We start from the raw sequence: 21,408 nt of genomic DNA on the forward strand, positions 1-21,408 counted from the left end.
GTCCGTGTGTCTGTGTTACTGGGTGTCAGTTTATGTCTTTGTTACTTGGTGTCAGTGTATGTCTTTGTTACTTGGTGTAAGTGTGTGCCTGTGTTACTGGGTATCAGTGTATTTCTTTGTTACTTGGTGTCCGTGTATGACTGTTACTTGGTGTAAGTGTGTGTCTGTGTTACTGGGTATCAGTGTATGTCTTTGTTACTTGGTGTAAGTGTGAGTCTGTGTTACTGGGTATCAGTGTATGTCTTTGTTACTTGGTGTAAGTGTATGTCTTTGTTACTTGGTTTCAGTGTATGTCTTTGTTACTTGGTGTAAGTGTGTGTCTGTGTTACTGGGTGTTAGTGTGTGTCTGTGTTACTTGGTGTAAGTGTGTGTCTGTGTTACTTGGTGTAAGTGTGTGTCTGTGTTACTTGGTGTAAGTGTGTGTCTTTGTTACTTGGTGTCCGTGTGTGTCTGTGTTACTGGGTGTCAGTTTATGTCTTTGTTACTTGGTGTCAGTGTATGTCTTTGTTACTTGGTGTACGTGTGTGCCTGTGTTACTGGGTATCAGTGTCTGTCTTTGTTACTTGGTGTAAGTGTGTGTCTGTGTTGCTGGGTATCAGTGTATGTCTTTGTTACTTGGTGTCAGTGTATGTCTGTGTTACTTGGTGTAAGGTTGTGTCTGTGTTACTGGGTATCAGTGTATGTCTTTGTTACTTGGTGTAAATGTGTGTCTGTGTTACTGGGTATCAGTGTATGTCTTTGTTACTTGGTGTCAGTGTATGTCTTCGTTACTTGGTGTAAGTGTATGTCTTTGTTACTTGGTGTCAGTGTATGTCTGTGTTACTTGGTCTAAGTGTGTGTCTTTGTTACTTGGTGTAAGTGTATGCAATTGTTACTTGGTGTCAGTGTATGTCTTTGTTACTTGGTGTCAGTGTGTGTCTGTGTTACTGGGTATCAGTGTATGTCTTTGTTACTTGGTGTCACTGTATGTCTTTGTTACTTGGTGTCTGTGTATGTCTGTGTTACATGGTGTAAGTGTGTGTCTGTGTTACTTGGTGTCCGTGTGTGTCTGTGTTACTGGGTGTCAGTGTATGTCTTTGTTACCTGGTGTCAGTGGATGTCTTTGTTCCATGGTGTAAGTGTGTGTCTGTGTTACTGGGTATCAGTATCTGTCTGTGTTACTTGGTGTAAGTGTGTGTCTGTGTTACTGGGTATCAGTGTATGTCTTCGTTACTTGGTGTCAGTGTATGTCTGTGTTACTTGGTGCAACTGTGTGTCTGTGTTACTGGGTATCAGTGTATGTCTTTGTTACTTGGTGTAATTGTCTGTCTTTGTTACTTGGTGTCAGTGTATGTCTGTGTTACTTGGTGTAAGTGTGTGTCTTTGTTACTTGGTGTAAGTGTATGCCTTTGTTAATTGGTATCAATGTAAGTCTTTGTTACTTGGTGTCAGTGTATGTCTTTGTTACTGAGTGTCAGTGAGTGTCTGTGTTACTTGGTGCAAGTGTGTGTCTGTGTTACTGGGTATCAGTGTATGTCTTTGTTACTTGGTGTCAGTGTATGTCTTTGTTACTTGGTGTAAGTGTATGTCTTTGTTACTTGGTGTCAGTGTATGTCTTTGTTACTTGGTGTAAGTGTGTGTCTGTGTTACTGGGTGTCAGTGTGTGTCTGTGTTAATTGGTGTAAGTGTGTGTCTTTGTTACTTGGTGTCCGTGTGTGTCTGTGTTACTGGGTGTCAGTTTATGTCTTTGTTACTGGGTGTCAGTGTGTCTCTTTGTGACTTGGTGTCAGTGTATGTCTTTGTTACTTGGTGTAAGTGTATGTCTGTGTTACTGGGTATCAGTGTATGTCTTTGTTACTTGGTGTCAGTTTATGTCAAAATATTTGGTGTAAGTGTATGTCTTTGTTACTTTGTGTAATTGTCTGTCTTTGTGACCTTGTGTCAGTGTATGTCTTTGTTACCTGGTGTCAGTTTATGTCTGTGTTACTTGGTGTAAGTGTGTGTCTTTGTTACTTCGTGTAAGCGTATGTCTTTGTTACATGGTGTAAGTGTGTGTCTGTGTTACTGGGTATCAGTGTATGTCTTTGTTACTTGGTGTCAGTGTATGTCTTTGTGACTTGGTGTCACTGTATGTCTTTGTTACTGGGTGTCAGTGTGTGTCTTTGTGACTTGGTGTCAGTGTATGTCTTTGTTACTTGGTGTCAGTGTGTGTCTGTGTTACTGGGTATCAGTGTATGTCTTTGTTACTTGGTGTCAGTGTATGTCAAAATACTTGGTGTAAGTGTATGTCTTTGTTACTTGGTGTAATTGTCTGTCTTTGTTACTTGGTGTCAGTGTATGTCTGTGTTACTTGGTGTAAGTGTGTGTCTTTGTTACTTGGTGTAAGTGTATGCCTTTGTTAATTGGTATCAATGTATGTCTTTGTTACTTCGTGTCAGTGTATGTCTTTGTTACTGGGTGTCAGTGAGTGTCTTTGTTACTTGGTGTAAGTGTGTGTCTGTGTTACTGGGTATCAGTGTATGTCTTAGTTACTTGGTGTCAGTGTATGTCTTTGTTACTTGGTGTAAGTGTATGTCTTTGTTACTTGGTGTCAGTGTATGTCTTTGTTACTTGGTGTAAGTGTGTGTCTGTGTTACTGGGTGTCAGTGTGTGTCTGTGTTAATTGGTGTAAGTGTGTGTCTTTGTTACTTGGTGTCCGTGTGTGTCTGTGTTACTGGGTGTCAGTTTATGTCTTTGTTGCTGGGTGTCAGTCTGTCTCTTTGTGACTTGGTGTCAGTGTATGTCCTTGTTACTTGGTGTCAGTTTATGTCAAAATATTTGGTGTAAGTGTATGTCTTTGTTACTTGGTGTAATCGTCTGTCTTTGTTACCTGGTGTCAGTGTATGTCTTTGTTACCTGGTGTCAGTGTATGTCTGTGTTACTTGGTGTAAGTGTTTGTCTGTGTAACTGGGTATCAGTGCATGTCTTTGTTACTTGGTGTCAGTGTATGTCTTTGTTACTTGGTGTAAGTGTATGTCTTTGTTACTTGGTGTCAGTGTATGTCTTTGTTACTTGGTGTCAGTGTATATCTGTGTTACATGGTGTCAGTGTATGTCTGTGTTACATGGTGTAAGTGTGTGTCTGTGTTACTGGGTGTCAGTGTATGTCTGTATTACTTGGTGTAAGTGTGTGTCTTTGTTACTTCGTGTAAGCGTATGTCTTTGTTACATGGTGTAAGTGTGTGTCTGTGTTACTGGGTATCAGTGTATGTCTTTGTTACTTGGTGTCAGTGTATGTCTTTGTTACTTGGTGTCAGTGTATGTCTGTGTTACATGGTGTAAGTGTTTGTCTGTGTAACTGGGTATCAGTGCATGTCTTTGTTACTTGGTGTCAGTGTATGTCTTTGTTACTTGGTGTAAGTGTATGTCTTTGTTACTTGGTGTCAGTGTATGTCTTTGTTACTTGGTGTCAGTGTATGTCTGTGTTACATGGTGTCAGTGTATGTCTGTGTTACATGGTGTAAGTGTGTGTCTGTGTTACTGGGTGTCAGTGTATGTCTGTATTACTTGGTGTAAGTGTGTGTCTTTGTTACTTCGTGTAAGCGTATGTCTTTGTTACATGGTGTAAGTGTGTGTCTGTGTTACTGGGTATCAGTGTATGTCTTTGTTACTGGGTATCAGTGTATGTCTTTGTTACTTGGTGTCAGTGTATGTCTTTGTTACTTGGTGTCAGTGTATGTCTGTGTTACATGGTGTAAGTGTTTGTCTGTGTAACTGGGTATCAGTGCATGTCTTTGTTACTTGGTGTCAGTGTATGTCTTTGTTACTTGGTGTCAGTGTATGTCTTTGTTACTTGGTGTCAGTGTATGTCTTTGTTACTTGGTGTCAGTGTATGTCTGTGTTACATGGTGTCAGTGTATGTCTGTGTTACATGGTGTAAGTGTGTGTCTGTGTTACTGGGTATCAGAGTATGTCTTTGTTACTTGGTGTCAGTGTATGTCTTTGTTACTTGGTGTCAGTGTATGTCTTTGTTACTTGGTGTAAGTGTATGTCTTTGTTGCTTGGTGTCAGTGTATGTCTTTGTTACTGGGTGTCAGTTTATGTCTGTGTTACATGGTGTAATTGTGTGTCTGTTTTACTGGGTATCAGTGTATGTCTTTGTGACTTGGTGTCAGTGTATGTCTTTGTTACTTGGTGTCAGTGTATGTCTTTGTTACTTGGTGTCAGTGTATGTCTTTGTTACTGGGTGTCAGTGTGTGTCTTTGTGACTTGGTGTCAGTGTATGTCTTTGTTACTGGGTGTCAGTGTGTGTCTTTGTGACTTGGTGTCAGTGTATGTCTTTGTTACTTGGTGTAAGTGTGTGTCTGTGTTACTGGGTATCAGTGTATGTCTTTGTTACTTGGTGTCAGTGTATGTCAAAATACTTGGTGTAAGTGTATGTCTTTGTTACTTGGTGTAATTGTCTGTCTTTGTTACTTGGTGTCAGTGTATGTCTGTGTTACTTGGTGTAAGTGTGTGTCTTTGTTACTTGGTGTAAGTGTATGCCTTTGTTAATTGGTATCAATGTATGTCTTTGTTACTTGGTGTCAGTGTATGTCTTTGTTACTGGGTGTCAGAAAGTGTCTGTGTTACTTGGTGTAAGTGTGTGTCTGTGTTACTTGGTGTCAGTGTATGTCTTTGTTACTTGGTGTCAGTGTATGTCTTTGTTACTTGGTGTCAGTGTGTGTCTGTGTTACTGGGTGTCAGTGTGTGTCTGTGTTAATTGGTGTAAGTGTGTGTCTTTGTTACTTGGTGTCCGTGTGTGTCTGTGTTACTGGGTGTCAGTTTATGTCTTTGTTGCTGGGTGTCAGTGTGTCTCTTTGTGACTTGGTGTCAGTGTATGTCTTTGTTACTTGGTGTAAGTGTATGTCTGTGTTACTGGGTATCAGTGTATGGCCTTGTTACTTGGTGTCAGTTTATGTCAAAATATTTGGTGTAAGTGTATGTCTTCGTTACTTGGTGTAATTGTCTGTCTTTGTTACCTGGTGTCAGTGTATGTCTTTGTTACCTGGTGTCAGTGTATGTCTGTGTTACTTGGTGTAAGTGTGTGTCTTAGTTACTTCGTGTAAGCGTATGTCTTTGTTACATGGTGTAAGTGTGTGTCTGTGTTACTGGGTGTCAGTGTATGTCTTTGTTACTTGGTGTCAGTGTATGTCTGTGTTACATGGTGTAAGTGTTTGTCTGTGTAACTGGGTATCAGTGCATGTCTTTGTTACTTGGTGTCAGTGTATGTCTGTGTTACATGGTGTAAGTGTTTGTCTGTGTAACTGGGTATCAGTGCATGTCTTTGTTACTTGGTGTCAGTGTATGTCTTTGTTACTTGGTGTAAGTGTATGTCTTTGTTACTTGGTGTCAGTGTATGTCTTTGTTACTTGGTGTCAGTGTATGTCTGTGTTACATGGTGTCAGTGTATGTCTGTGTTACATGGTGTAAGTGTGTGTCTGTGTTACTGGGTGTCAGTGTATGTCTGTATTACTTGGTGTAAGTGTGTGTCTTTGTTACTTCGTGTAAGCGTATGTCTTTGTTACATGGTGTAAGTGTGTGTCTGTGTTACTGGGTATCAGTGTATGTCTTTGTTACTTGGTGTCAGTGTATGTCTTTGTTACTTGGTGTCAGTGTATGTCTGTGTTACTTGGTGTCAGTGTATGTCTGTGTTACATGGTGTAAGTGTTTGTCTGTGTAACTGGGTATCAGTGCATGTCTTTGTTACTTGGTGTCAGTGTATGTCTTTGTTACTTGGTGTCAGTGTATGTCTTCGTTACTTGGTGTAATTGTCTGTCTTTGTTACCTGGTGTCAGTGTATGTCTTTGTTACCTGGTGTCAGTGTATGTCTGTGTTACTTGGTGTAAGTGTGTGTCTTAGTTACTTCGTGTAAGCGTATGTCTTTGTTACATGGTGTAAGTGTGTGTCTGTGTTACTGGGTGTCAGTGTATGTCTTTGTTACTTGGTGTCAGTGTATGTCTGTGTTACATGGTGTAAGTGTTTGTCTGTGTAACTGGGTATCAGTGCATGTCTTTGTTACTTGGTGTCAGTGTATGTCTTTGTTTCTTGGTGTCAGTGTATGTCTTTGTTACTTGGTGTCAGTGTATGTCTGTGTTACATGGTGTCAGTGTGTCTGTGTTACTGGGTATCAGTGTATGTCTTTGTGACTTGGTGTCAGTGTATGTCTTTGTTACTTGGTGTCAGTGTATGTCTTTGTTACTTGGTGTAAGTGTATGTCTTTGTTACTTGGTGTCAGTGTATGTCTTTGTTACTTGGTGTAAGTGTGTGTCTGTGTTACTGGGTGTCAGTGTGTGTCTGTTTTACTTGGTGTAAGTGCGTGCCTTTGTTACTTGGTATCCCTGTGTGTCTGTGTTACTGGGTGTCAGTGTATGTCTTTGTTACCTGGTGTCGGTGGATGTCTTTGTTACATGGTGTAAGTTTGTGTCTGTGTTACTGGATATCAGTGTATGTCTTTGTTACTTGGTGTCAGTGTATGTCTATGTTACTTGGTGTTACTGTGTGTCTGTGTTACTGGGTATCAGTGTATGTCTTTGTGACTTGGTGTCAGTGTATGTCTTTGTTACTGGGTGAGAGTGTGTGTCTTTGTGACTTGGTGTCAGTGTATGTCTTTGTTACTTAGTGTAAGTGTGTGTCTGTGTTACTGGGTGTCAATGTATGTCTTTGTTACTTGGTGTCAGTGTATGTCAAAATACTTGGTGTAAGTGTATGTCTTTGTTACTTGCTGTAATTGTCTGTCTTTGTTACTTGGTGTAAGTGTGTGTCTTTGTTACTTGGTGTAAGTGTATGCCTTTGTTACTTGGTGTCAGTGTATGTCCTTGTTACTAGGTGTCAGTGTGTGTCTGTGTTACTGGGTATCAGTGTATGTCTTTGTGACTTGGTATCAATGTATGTCTTTGTTACTTGGTGTCAGTGTATGTCTTTGTTACTGGGTGTCAGTGTGTGTCTGTGTTACTTGGTGTAAGTGTGTGTCTGTGTTACTGGGTATCAGTGTATGTCTTTGTTACTTGGTGTCAGTGTATGTCTTTGTTACTTGGTGTAAGTGTATGTCTTTGTTAAATGGTGTCAGTGTATGTCTTTGTTACTTGGTGTAAGTGTGTGTCTGAGTTACTGGGTGTCGGTGTGTGTCTGTGTTAATTGGTGTAAGTGTGTCTCTTTGTTACTTGGTGTCCGTGTGTGTCTGTTACTGGGTGTCAGTTTATGTCTTTGTTACTTGATGTCAGTGTATGTCTTTGTTACTTGGTGTAAGTGTGTGACTGTGTTACTGGGTATCAGTGTCTGTCTTTGTTACTTGGTGTAAGTGTGTGTCTGTGTTACTGGGTATCAGTCTATGTCATTGTTACTTGGTGTCAGTGTATGTCAAAATACTTGGTGTCAGTGTATGTCTTGGTTACTGGGTGTCAGTGTGTGTCTTTGTGTCTTGGTGTCAGTGTATGTCTTTGTTACTTGGTGTAAGTGTGTGTCTGTGTTACTGGGTATCAGTGTATGTCTTTTTTACTTGGTGTCAGCGTATGTCTGTGTTACATGGTGCAAGTGTGTGTCTGTGTTACTGGGTATCAGTGTATGTCTGTGTTACTTGGTGTAAGTGTGTGTCTGTGTTACTGGGTATCAGTGTATGTCTTTGTGACTTGGTGTCAGTGTATGTCTTTGTTACTGGGTGTCAGTGTTTGTCTTTGTTACTTGGTGTAATTGTCTGTCTTTGTTCCTTGGTGTCAGAGTATGTCTGTGTTACTTGGTGTAAGTGTGTGTCTTTGTTACTTGGTGTAAGTGTATGCCTTTGTTATTTGGTGTCAGTGTATGTCTTTGTTACTTGGTGTAAGTGTATGTCTGTGTTACTGGGTATCAGTGTATGTCTTTGTTACTTGGTGTCAGTGTATGTCAAAATACTTGTTGTAAGTGTATGTATGTGTTACTTGGTGTAATTGTCTGTCTTTGTTACCTGGTGTCAGTGTATGTCTGTGTTACTTGGTGTAAGTGTGTGTCTGTGATACATGGTGTAAGTGTGTGTCTGTGTTACTGGGTATCATTGTATGTCATTGTTACTTGGAGTCAGTGTATGTCTTTGTTACTTGGTGTCAGTGTACGTCTATGTTACTTGGTGTTACTGTGTGTCTGTGTTACTGGGTATCAGTGTATGTCTTTGTGACTTGGTGTCAGTGTATGTCTTTGTTACTGGGTGTCAGTGTGTGTCTTTGTGACTTGGTGTCAGTGTATGTCTTTGTTACTTAGTGTAAGTGTGTGTCTGTGTTACTGGGTATCAGTGTATGTCTTTGTTACTTGGTGTCAGTGTATGTCAAAATACTTGGTGTAATTGTCTGTCTTTGTTAAATGGTGTCAGTGTATGTCTTTGTTACTTGGTGTAAGTGTGTGTCTGAGTTACTGGGTGTCGGTGTGTGTCTGTGTTAATTGGTGTAAGTGTGTGTCTTTGTTACTTGGTGTCCGTGTGTGTCTGTGTTACTGGGTGTCAGTTTATGTCTTGGTTACTTGATGTCAGTGTATGTCTTTGTTACTTGGTGTAAGTGTGTGTCTGTGTTACTGGGTATCAGTGTCTGTCTTTGTTACTTGGTGTAAGTGTGTGTCTGTGTTACTGGATATCAGTCTATGTCATTGTTACTTGGTGTCAGTGTATGTCAAAATACTTGGTGTCAGTTTATGTCTTGGTTACTGGGTGTCAGTGTGGGTCTTTGTGTCTTGGTGTCAGTGTATGTCTTTGTTACTTGGTGTAAGTGTGTGTCTGTGTTACTGGGTATCAGTGTATGTCTTTGTTACTTGGTGTCAGCGTATGTCTGTGTTACATGGTGTAAGTATGTGTCTGTGTTACTGGGTATCAGTGTATGTCTGTGTTACTTGGTGTAAGTGTGTGTCTGAGTTACTCGGTATCAGTGTATGTCTTTGTGACTTGGTGTCAGTGTATGTCTTTGTTACTGGGTGTCAGTGTTTGTCTTTGTTACTTGGTGTAATTGTCTGTCTTTGTTCCTTGGTGTCAGTGTATGTCTGTGTTACTTGGTGTAAGTGTGTGTCTTTGTTACTTGGTGTAAGTGTATGCCTTTGTTATTTGGTGTCAGTGTATGTCTTTGTTACTTGGTGTAAGTGTATGTCTGTGTTACTGGGTATCAGTGTATGTCTTTGTTACTTGGTGTCAGTGTATGTCAAAATACTTGGTGTAAGTGTATGTATTTGTTACTTGGTGTAATTGTCTGTCTTTGTTACCTGGTGTCAGTGTATGTCTGTGTTACTTGGTGTAAGTGTGTGTCTGTGATACATGGTGTAAGTGTGTGTCTGTGTTACTGGGTATCAGTGTATGTCTTTGTTACTTGGTGTCAGTGTATGTCTTTGTTACTTGGTGTAAGTGTATGTCTTTGTTACATGGTGTCAGTGTATGTCTTTGTTACTTGGTGTCAGTGTATGTCTGTGTTACATGATGTCTGTGTATGTCTGTGTTACTTGGTGTAAATGTGTGTCTTTGTTACTTGGTGTAAGCGTATGTCTGTGTTACATGGTGTAAGTGTGTGTCTGTGTTACGGGGTATCAGTGTATGTCATTGTTACTTGGTGTAAGTGTATGTCTTTGCTACTTGGTGTCATCGCATGTCTTTGTTACTTGGTGTCAGTGTACGTCTGTGTTACATGGTGTAAGTGTGTGTCTGTGTTGCAGGGTATCAGTGTATGTCTTTGTGACTTGGTGTCAGTGTATGTCTTTGTGACTTGGTGTCAGTGTATGACTTTGTTACTGGGTGTCAGTGTGTGTCTTTGTGACTTGGTGTCAGTGTATGTCTTTGTTACTTGGTGTAAGTGCGTGTCTGTGCTACTGGGTATCAGTGTATGTCTTTGTTACTTGGTGTCAGTGTCTGTCAAAATACTTGGTGTAAGTGTATGTCTTTGTTACTTGGTGTAATTGTCTGTCTTGGTTACTTGGTGTCAGTGTATGTCTGTGTTACTTGGTGTCAGTTTATGTCTTTGTTACTGGGTGTCAGTGTGTCTCTTTGTGACTTGGTGTCAGTGTATGTCTTTGTTACTTGGTGTAAGTGTGTGTCTGTGTTACTGGGTATCAGTGTATGTCTTTGTTACTTGGTGTCAGTGTATGTCTGTGTTACTTGGTGTAAGTGTGTGTCTGAGTTACTGGGTATCAGTGTATGTCTGTGTTACTTGGTGTAAGTGTGTGTCTGTGTTACTGGGTATCAGTGTATGTCTTTGTGACTTGGTGTCAGTGTATGTCTTTGTTACTGGGTATCAGTCTATGTCATTGTTACTTGGTGTCAGTGTATGTCAAAATACTTGGTGTCAGTGTATGTCTTGGTTACTGGGTGTCAGTGTGTGTCTGTGTTACTGGGTATCAGTGTATGTCTTTGTTACTTGGTGTCAGCGTATGTCTGTGTTACATGGTGTAAGTGTGTGTCTGTGTTACTGGGTATCAGTGTATGTCTGTGTTACTTGGTGTAAGTGTGTGTCTGTGTTACTGGGTATCAGTGTATGTCTTTGTGACTTGGTGTCAGTGTATGTCTTTGTTACTGGGTGTCAGTGTTTGTCTTTGTTACTTGGTGTAATTGTCTGTTTTTGTTCCTTGGTGTCAGTGTATGTCTGTGTTACTTGGTGTAAGTGTGTGTCTTTGTTACTTGGTGTAAGTGTATGCCTTTGTTATTTGGTGTCAGTGTATGTCTTTGTTACTTGGTGTAAGTGTATGTCTGTGTTACTGGGTATCAGTGTATGTCTTTGTTACTTGGTGTCAGTGTATGTCAAAATACTTGGTGTAAGTGTATGTATTTGTTACTTGGTGTAATTGTCTGTCTTTGTTACCTGGTGTCAGTGCATGTCTGTGTTACTTGGTGTAAGTGTGTGTCTGTGATACATGGTGTAAGTGTGTGTCTGTGTTACTGGGTATCATTGTATGTCATTGTTACTTGGAGTCAGTGTATGTCTTTGTTACATGGTGTAAGTGTGTGTCTGTGTTACTGGGTATCAGTGTATGTCTTTGTTACTTGGTGTCAGTGTATGTCTTTGTTACTTGGTGTAAGTGTATGTCTTTGTTACATGGTGTCAGTGTATGTCTTTGTTACTTGGTGTCAGTGTATGTCTGTGTTACATGATGTCTGTGTATGTCTGTGTTACTTGGTGTAAATGTGTGTCTTTGTTACTTGGTGTAAGCGTATGTCTGTGTCACATGGTGTAAGTGTGTGTCTGTGTTACGGGGTATCAGTGTATGTCATTGTTACTTGGTGTAAGTGTATGTCTTTGATACTTGGTGTCAGCGTATGTCTTTGTTACTTGGTGTCAGTGTACGTCTGTGTTACATGGTGTAAGTGTGTGTCTGTGTTACTGGGTATCAGTGTATGTCTTTGTTACTTGGTGTCAGTGGATGTCTTTGTTACATGGTGTAAGTGTGTGTCTGTGTTACTGGGTATCAGTATCTGTCTTTGTTACTTGGTGTAAGTGTGTGTCTGTGTTACCGGGTATCAGTGTATGTCTTTGTTACTTGGTGTCAGTGTATGTCTGTGTTACTTGGTGTAACTGTGTGTCTGTGTTGCAGGGTATCAGTGTATGTCTTTGTGACTTGGTGTCAGTGTATGACTTTGTTACTGGGTGTCAGTGTGTGTCTTTGTGACTTGGTGTCAGTGTATGTCTTTGTTACTTGGTGTAAGTGCGTGTCTGTGCTACTGGGTATCAGTGTATGTCTTTGTTACTTGGTGTCAGTGTATGTCATAATACTTGGTGTAAGTGTATGCCTTTGTTACTTGGTGTAATTGTCTGTCTTGGTTACTTGGTGTCAGTGTATGTCTGTGTTACTTGGTGTAAGTGTGTGTCTTTGTTACTTGGTGTAAGTGTATGCCTTTGTTAATTGGTATCAATGTATGTCTTTGTTACTTGGTGTCAGTGTATGTCTTTGTTACTGGGTGTCAGTGAGTGTCTGTGTTACTTGGTGTAAGCGTGTGTCTGTGTTACTGGGTATCAGTGTATGTCTTTGTTACTTGGTGTCAGTGTATGTCTTTGTTACTTGGTGTAAGTGTGTGTCTGTGTTACTGGGTGTCAGTGTGTGTCTGTGTTAATTGGTGTAAGTGTGTGTCTTTGTTACTTGGTGTCCGTGTGTGTCTGTGTTACTTGGTGTCAGTTTATGTCTTTGTTACTGGGTGTCAGTGTGTCTCTTTGTGACTTGGTGTCAGTGTATGTCTTTGTTACTTGGTGTAAGTGTGTGTCTGTGTTACTGGGTATCAGTGTATGTCTTTGTTACTTGGTGTCAGTGTATGTCTGTGTTACTTGGTGTAAGTGTGTGTCTGAGTTACTGGGTATCAGTGTATGTCTGTGTTACTTGGTGTAAGTGTGTTTCTGTGTTACTGGGTATCAGTTTATGTCTTTGTTACTTGGTGTCATTGTATGTCAAAATACTTGGTGTAAGTGTATGTCTTTGTTACTTGGTGTAATTGTCTGTCTTTGTTCCTTGGTGTCAGTGTATGTCTGTGTTACTTGGTGTAAGTGTGTGTCTTTGTTACTTGGTGTAAGTGTATGTCTGTGTTGCTTGGTGTCAGTGTATGTCTTTGTTACTGGGAGTCAGTGTGTGTCTTTGTGACTTGATGTCAGTGTATGTCTTTGTTACTTGGAGTAAGTGTATGTCTGTGTTACTGGGTATCAGTGTATGTCTTTGTTACTTGGTGTCAGTGTATGTCAAAATACTTGGTGTAAGTGTATGTCTTTGTTACTTGGTGTAATTGTCTGTCTTTGTTACCTGGTGTCAGTGTATGTCTTTGTTACTAGGTGTAAATGTGTGTCTTTGTTACTTGGTGTAAGCGTATGTCTGTGTTACATGGTGTAAGTGTGTGTCTGTGTTACGGGGTATCAGTGTATGTCATTGTTACTTGGTGTAAGTGTATGTCTTTGTTACTTGGTGTAAGTGTATGTCTTTGTTACATGGTGTCAGTGTATGTCTTTGATACTTGGTGTCAGCGTATGTCTTTGTTACTTGGTGTCAGTGTACGTCTGTGTTACATGGTGTAAGTGTGTGTCTGTGTTACTGGGTATCAGTGTATGTCTTTGTTACTTGGTGTCAGTGGATGTCTTTGTTACATGGTGTAAGTGTGTGTCTGTGTTACTGGGTATCAGTATCTGTCTTTGTTACTTGGTGTAAGTGTGTGTCTGTGTTACCGGGTATCAGTGTATGTCTTTTTTACTTGGTGTCAGTGTATGTCTGTGTTACTTGGTGTAACTGTGTGTCTGTGTTGCAGGGTGTCAGTGTATGACTTTGTTACTGGGTGTCAGTGTGTGTCTTTGTGACTTGGTGTCAGTGTATGTCTTTGTTACTTGGTGTAAGTGCGTGTCTGTGCTACTGGGTATCAGTGTATGTCTTTGTTACTTGGTGTCAGTGTCTGTCAAAATACTTGGTGTAAGTGTATGTCTTTGTTACTTGGTGTAATTGTCTGTCTTGGTTACTTGGTGTCAGTGTATGTCTGTGTTACTTGGTGTAAGTGTGTGTCTTTGTTACTTGGTGTAAGTGTATGCCTTTGTTAATTGGTATCAATTTATGTCTTTGTTACTTGGTGTCAGTGTATGTCTTTGTTACTTGGTGTAAGCGTGTGTCTGTGTTACTGGGTATCAGTGTATGTCTTTGTTACTTGGTGTCAGTGTATGTCTTTGTTACTTGGTGTAAGTGTGTGTCTGTGTTACTGGGTGTCAGTGTGTGTCTGTGTTAATTGGTGTAAGTGTGTGTCTTTGTTACTTGGTGCCCGTGTGTGTCTGTGTTACTTGGTGTCAGTTTATGTCTTTGTTACTGGGTGTCAGTGTGTCTCTTTGTGACTTGGTGTCAGTGTATGTCTTTGTTACTTGGTGTAAGTGTGTGTCTGTGTTACTGGGTATCAGTGTATGTCTTTGTTACTTGGTGTCAGTGTATGTCTGTGTTATTTGGTGTAAGTGTGTGTCTGAGTTACTGGGTATCAGTGTATGTCTGTGTTACTTGGTGTAAGTGTGTGTCTGTGTTACTGGGTATCAGTGTATGTCTTTGTGACTTGGTGTCAGTGTATGTCTTTGTTACTGGGTATCAGTCTATGTCATTGTTACTTGGTGTCAGTGTATGTCAAAATACTTGGTGTCAGTGTATGTCTTGGTTACTGGGTGTCAGTGTGTGTCTTTGTGTCTTGGTGTCAGTGTATGTCTTTGTTACTTGGTGTAAGTGTGTGTCTGTGTTACTGGGTATCAGTGTATGTCTTTGTTACTTGGTGTCAGCGTATGTCTGTGTTACATGGTGTAAGTGTGTGTCTGTGTTACTTGGTATCAGTGTATGTCTGTGTTACTTGGTGTAAGTGTGTGTCTGTGTTACTGGGTATCAGTGTATGTCTTTGTGACTTGGTGTCAGTGTATGTCTTTGTTACTGGGTGTCAGTGTTTGTCTTTGTTACTTGGTGTAATTGTCTGTTTTTGTTCCTTGGTGTCAGTGTATGTCTGTGTTACTTGGTGTAAGTGTGTGTCTTTGTTACTTGGTGTAAGTGTATGCCTTTGTTATTTGGTGTCAGTGTATGTCTTTGTTACTTGGTGTAAGTGTATGTCTGTGTTACTGGGTATCAGTGTATGTCTTTGTTACTTGGTGTCAGTGTATGTCAAAATACTTGGTGTAAGTGTATGTATTTGTTACTTGGTGTAATTGTCTGTCTTTGTTACCTGGTGTCAGTGCATGTCTGTGTTACTTGGTGTAAGTGTGTGTCTGTGATACATGGTGTAAGTGTGTGTCTGTGTTACTGGGTATCATTGTATGTCATTGTTACTTGGAGTCAGTGTATGTCTTTGTTACTTGGTGTAAGTGTATGTCTTTGTTACATGGTGTCAGTGTATGTCTTTGTTACTTGGTGTCAGTGTATGTCTGTGTTACATGATGTCTGTGTATGTCTGTGTTACTTGGTGTAAATGTGTGTCTTTGTTACTTGGTGTAAGCGTATGTCTGTGTCACATGGTGTAAGTGTGTGTCTGTGTTACGGGGTATCAGTGTATGTCATTGTTACTTGGTGTAAGTGTATGTCTTTGATACTTGGTGTCAGCGTATGTCTTTGTTACTTGGTGTCAGTGTACGTCTGTGTTACATGGTGTAAGTGTGTGTCTGTGTTACTGGGTATCAGTGTATGTCTTTGTTACTTGGTGTCAGTGGATGTCTTTGTTACATGGTGTAAGTGTGTGTCTGTGTTACCGGGTATCAGTGTATGTCTTTGTTACTTGGTGTCAGTGTATGTCTGTGTTACTTGGTGTAACTGTGTGTCTGTGTTGCAGGGTATCAGTGTATGTCTTTGTGACTTGGTGTCAGTGTATGACTTTGTTACTAGGTGTCAGTGTGTGTCTTTGTGACTTGGTGTCAGTGTATGTCTTTGTTACTTGGTGTAAGTGCGTGTCTGTGCTACTGGGTATCAGTGTATGTCTTTGTTACTTGGTGTCAGTGTATGTCATAATACTTGGTGTAATTGTATGTCTTTGTTACTTGGTGTAATTGTCTGTCTTGGTTACTTGGTGTCAGTGTATGTCTGTGTTACTTGGTGTAAGTGTGTGTCTTTGTTACTTGGTGTAAGTGTATGCCTTTGTTAATTGGTATCAATGTATGTCTTTGTTACTTGGTGTCAGTGTATGTCTTTGTTACTGGGTGTCAGTGAGTGTCTGTGTTACTTGGTGTAAGCGTGTGTCTGTGTTACTGGGTATCAGTGTATGTCTTTGTTACTTGGTGTCAGTGTATGTCTTTGTTACTTGGTGTAAGTGTGTGTCTGTGTTACTGGGTGTCAGTGTGTGTCTGTGTTAATTGGTGTAAGTGTGTGTCTTTGTTACTTGGTGTCCGTGTGTGTCTGTGTTACTTGGTGTCAGTTTATGTCTTTGTTACTGGGTGTCAGTGTGTCTCTTTGTGACTTGGTGTCAGTGTATGTCTTTGTTACTTGGTGTAAGTGTGTGTCTGTGTTACTGGGTATCAGTGTATGTCTTTGTTACTTGGTGTCAGTGTATGTCTGTGTTACTTGGTGTAAGTGTGTGTCTGAGTTACTGGGTATCAGTGTATGTCTGTGTTACTTGGTGTAAGTGTGTTTCTGTGTTACTGGGTATCAGTGTATGTCTTTGTGACTTGGTGTCAGTGTATGTCTTTGTTACTGGGTGTCAGTTTATGTCTTTGTTACTTGGTGTCATTGTATGTCAAAATACTTGGTGTAAGTGTATGTCTTTGTTACTTGGTGTAATTGTCTGTCTTTGTTCCTTGGTGTCAGTGTATGTCTGTGTTACTTGGTGTAAGTGTGTGTCTTTGTTACTTGGTGTAAGTGTATGTCTGTGTTACTTGGTGTCAGTGTATGTCTTTGTTACTGGGAGTCAGTGTGTGTCTTTGTGACTTGATGTCAGTGTATGTCTTTGTTACTTGGAGTAAGTGTATGTCTGTGTTACTGGGTATCAGTGTATGTCTTTGTTACTTGGTGTCAGTGTATGTCAAAATACTTGGTGTAAGTGTATGTCTTTGTTACTTGGTGTAATTGTTTGTCTTTGTTACCTGGTGTCAGTGTATGTCTTTGTTACTTGGTGTAAATGTGTGTCTTTGTTACTTGGTGTAAGCGTATGTCTGTGTTACATGGTGTAAGTGTGTGTCTGTGTTACGGGGTATCAGTGTATGTCATTGTTACTTGGTGCAAGTGTATGTCTTTGTTACTTGGTGTAAGTGTATGTCTTTGTTACATGGTGTCAGTGTATGTCTGTGTTACATGGTGTCAGTGTATGTCTGTGTTACTTGGTGTAAATGTGTGTCTTTGTTACTTGGTGGAAGCGTATGTCTGTGTTACATGGTGTAAGTGTGTGTCTGTGTTACTGGGTATCAGTGTATGTCTTTGTTACTTGGTGTCAGTGTATGTCTTTGTTACTTGGTGTAAGTGTATGTCTTTGTTACTTGCTGTCAGTGTATGTCTTTGTTACTTGGTGTCAGTGTATGTCTTTGATACTTGGTGTCAGTGTATGTCTTTGTTACTTGGTGTCAGTGTATGTCTGTGTTACATGGTGTAAGTGTGTGTCTGTGTTACTTGGTGTCCGTGTGTGTCTGTGTTACTGGGTGTCAGTGTATGTCTTTGTTACCTGGTGTCAGTGGATGTCTTTGTTACATGGTGTAAGTGTGTGTCTGTGTTACTGGGTATCGGTATCTGTCTTTGTTACATGGTGTAAGTGTGTGTCTGTGTTACTGGGTATCAGTGTATGTCTTTGTTTCTTGGTGTCAGTGTATGTCTTTGTTACTTGGTGTAAGTGTATGTCTTTGTTACATGGTGTCAGTGTATGTCTTTGTTACTTGGTGTCAGTGTATGTCTGTGTTACACGATGTCTGTGTATGTCTGTGTTACTTGGTGTAAATGTGTGTCTTTGTTACTTGGTGTAAGCGTATGTCTGTGTTACATGGTGTAAGTGTGTGTCTGTGTTACGGGGTATCTGTGTATGTCATTGTTACTTGGTGTAAGTGTATGTCTTTGATACTTGGTGTCAGCGTATCTCTTTGTTACTTGGTGTCAGTGTACTTCTGTGTTACTTGGTGTAAGTGTGTGTCTGTGTTACCGGGTATCAGTGTATGTCTTTGTTACTTGGTGTCAGTGTATGTCTGTGTTACTTGGTGTAACTGTGTGTCTGTGTTGCAGGGTATCAGTGCATGTCTTTGTGACTTGGTGTCAGTGTATGTCTTTGTGACTTGGTGTCAGTGTATGACTTTGTTACTGGGTGTCAGTGTGTGTCTTTGTGACTTGGTGTCAGTGTATGTCTTTGTTACTTGGAGTAAGTGCGTGTCTGTGCTACTGGGTATCAGTGTATGTCTTTGTTACTTGGTGTCAGTGTATGTCAAAATAGTTGGTGTAAGTGTATGTCTTTGTTACTTGGTGTAATTGTCTGTCTTGGTTACTTGGTGTCAGTGTATGTCTGTGTTACTTGGTGTAAGTGTGTGTCTTTGTTACTTGGTGTAAGTGTGTGTCTTTGTTACTTGGTGTAAGTGTATGCCTTTGTTAATTGGTATCAATGTATGTCTTTGTTACTTGGTGTCAGTGTATGTCTTTGTTACTGGCTGTCAGTGAGTGTCTGTGTTACTTGGTGTAAGCGTGTGTCTGTGTTACTGGGTATCAGTGTATGTCTTTGTTACTTGGTGTCAGTGTATGTCTTTGTTACTTGGTGTAAGTGTGTGTCTGTGTTACTGGGTGTCAGTGTGTGTCTGTGTTAATTGGTGTCCGTGTGTGTCTGTGTTACTTGGTGTCAGTTTATGTCTTTGTTACTGGGTGTCAGTGTGTCTCTTTGTGACTTGGTGTCAGTGTATGTCTCTGTTACTTGGTGTAAGTGTGTGTCTGTGTTACTGGGTATCAGTGTATGTCTTTGTTACTTGGTGTCAGTGTATGTCTGTGTTACTTGGTGTAAGTGTGTGTCTGAGTTACTGGGTATCAGTGTATGTCTGTGTTACTCGGTGTAAGTGTGTGTCTGTGTTACTGGGTATCAGTGTATGTCTTTATGACTTGGTGTCAGTGTATGTCTTTGTTACTGGGTGTCAGTTTATGTCTTTGTTACTTGGTGTCATTGTATGTCAAAATACTTGGTGTAAGTGTATGTCTTTGTTACTTGGTGTAATTGTCTGTCTTTGTTCCTTGGTGTCAGTGTATGTCTGTGTTACTTGGTGTAAGTGTGTGTCTTTGTTACTTGGTGTAAGTGTATGTCTGTGTTACTTGGTGTCAGTGTATGTCTTTGTTACTGGGAGTCAGTGTGTGTCTTTGTGACTTGATGTCAGTGTATGTCTTTGTTACTTGGAGTAAGTGTATGTCTGTGTTACTGGGTATCAGTGTATGTCTTTGTTACTTGGTGTCAGTGTATGTCAAAATACTTGGTGTAAGTGTATGTCTTTGTTACTTGGTGTAATTGTCTGTCTTTGTTACCTGGTGTCAGTGTATGTCTGTGTTACTTGGTGTAAGTGTGTGTCTTAGTTACTTGGTGTAAGCGTATGTCTGTATTACATGGTGTAAGTGTGTGTCTGTGTTACTGGGTATCAGTGTATGTCTTTGTTACTTGGAGTCATTGTATGTCTTTGTTACTTGGTGTCAGTGTATGTCTGTGTTACATGGTGTAAGTGTGTGTCTGTGTTACTGGGTATCAGTGTATGTCTTTGTTACTTGGTGTCAGTGTATGTCTTTGTTACTTGGTGTAAGTGTATGTCTTTGTTACTTGGTGTCAGTGTATGTCTTTGTTACTTGGTGTCAGTGTATGTCTGTGTTACATGGTGTCAGTGTATGTCTGTGTTACTTGGTGTAAATGTGTGTCTTTGTTACTTGGTGTAAGCGTATGTCTGTGTTACATGGTGTAAGTGTGTGTCTGTGTTACGGGGTATCAGTGTATGTCATTGTTACTTGGTGCAAGTGTATGTCTTTGTTACTTGGTGTAAGTGTATGTCTTTGTTACATGGTGTCAGTGTATGTCTTTGTTACTTGGTGTCAGTGTATGTCTGTGTTACATGGTGTCAGTGTATGTCTGTGTTACTTGGTGTAAATGTGTGTCTTTGTTACTTGGTGTAAGCGTATGTCTGTGTTACATGGTGTAAGTGTGTGTCTGTGTTATAGGGTATCAGTGTATGTCATTGTTACTTGGTGTAAGTGTATGTCTTTGATACTTGGTGTCAGTGTATGTCTTTGTTACTTGGTGTCAGTGTATGTCTGTGTTACATGGTGTAAGTGTGTGTCTGTGTTACTTGGTGTCCGTGTGTGTCTGTGTTACTGGGTGTCAGTGTATGTCTTTGTTACCTGGTGTCAGTGGATGTCTTTGTTACATGGTGTAAGTGTGTGTCTGTGTTACTGGGTATCAGTATCTGTCTTTGTTACTTGGTGTAAGTGTGTGTCTGTGTTACTGGGTATCAGTGTATGTCTTTGTTACTTGGTGTCAGTGTATGTCTGTGTCACTTGGTGTAACTGTGTGTCTGTGTTACTGGGTATCAGTGTATGTCTTTGTGACTTGGTGTCAGTGTATGTCTTTGTTACTGGGTGTCAGTGTGTGTCTTTGTGACTTGGTGTCAGTGTATGTCTTTGTTACTTGGTGTAAGTGTGTGTCTGTGCTACTGGGTATCAGTGTATGTCTTTGTTACTTGTTGTCAGTGTATGTCAAAATACTTGGTGTAAGTGTATGTCTTTGTTACTTGGTGTAATTGTCTGTCTTGGTTACTTGGTGTCAGTGTATGTCTGTGTTACTTGGTGTAAGTGTGTGTCTTTGTTACTTGGTGTAAGTGTATGCCTTTGTTAATTGGTATCAATGTATGTCTTTGTTACTTGGTGTCAGTGTATGTCTTTGTTACTGGGTGTCAGTGAGTGTCTCTGTTACTTGGTGTAAGTGTGTGTCTGTGTTACTGGGTATCAGTGTATGTCTTTGTTACTTGGTGTCAGTGTATGTCTGTGTTACTTGGTGTAAGTGTGTGTCTGAGTTACTGGGTATCAGTGTATGTCTGTGTTACTCGGTGTAAGTGTGTGTCTGTGTTACTGGGTATCAGTGTATGTCTTTATGACTTGGTGTCAGTGTATGTCTTTGTTACTGGGTGTCAGTTTATGTCTTTGTTACTTGGTGTCATTGTATGTCAAAATACTTGGTGTAAGTGTATGTCTTTGTTACTTGGTGTAATTGTCTGTCTTTGTTCCTTGGTGTCAGTGTATGTCTGTGTTACTTGGTGTAAGTGTGTGTCTTTGTTACTTGGTGTAAGTGTATGTCTGTGTTACTTGGTGTCAGTGTATGTCTTTGTTACTGGGAGTCAGTGTGTGTCTTTGTGACTTGATGTCAGTGTATGTCTTTGTTACTTGGAGTAAGTGTATGTCTGTGTTACTGGGTATCAGTGTATGTCTTTGTTACTTGGTGTCAGTGTATGTCAAAATACTTGGTGTAAGTGTATGTCTTTGTTACTTGGTGTAATTGTCTGTCTTTGTTACCTGGTGTCAGTGTATGTCTGTGTTACTTGGTGTAAGTGTGTGTCTTAGTTACTTGGTGTAAGCGTATGTCTGTATTACATGGTGTAAGTGTGTGTCTGTGTTACTGGGTATCAGTGTATGTCTTTGTTACTTGGAGTCATTGTATGTCTTTGTTACTTGGTGTCAGTGTATGTCTGTGTTACATGGTGTAAGTGTGTGTCTGTGTTACTGGGTATCAGTGTATGTCTTTGTTACTTGGTGTCAGTGTATGTCTTTGTTACTTGGTGTAAGTGTATGTCTTTGTTACTTGGTGTCAGTGTATGTCTTTGTTACTTGGTGTCAGTGTATGTCTGTGTTACATGGTGTCAGTGTATGTCTGTGTTACTTGGTGTAAATGTGTGTCTTTGTTACTTGGTGTAAGCGTATGTCTGTGTTACATGGTGTAAGTGTGTGTCTGTGTTACGGGGTATCAGTGTATGTCATTGTTACTTGGTGCAAGTGTATGTCTTTGTTACTTGGTGTAAGTGTATGTCTTTGTTAC

This window comes from Heterodontus francisci, unplaced genomic scaffold, assembly GCF_036365525.1.
Source record: "Heterodontus francisci isolate sHetFra1 unplaced genomic scaffold, sHetFra1.hap1 HAP1_SCAFFOLD_99, whole genome shotgun sequence".
In the NCBI taxonomy this organism is placed as follows: Eukaryota; Metazoa; Chordata; class Chondrichthyes; order Heterodontiformes; family Heterodontidae; genus Heterodontus; species Heterodontus francisci.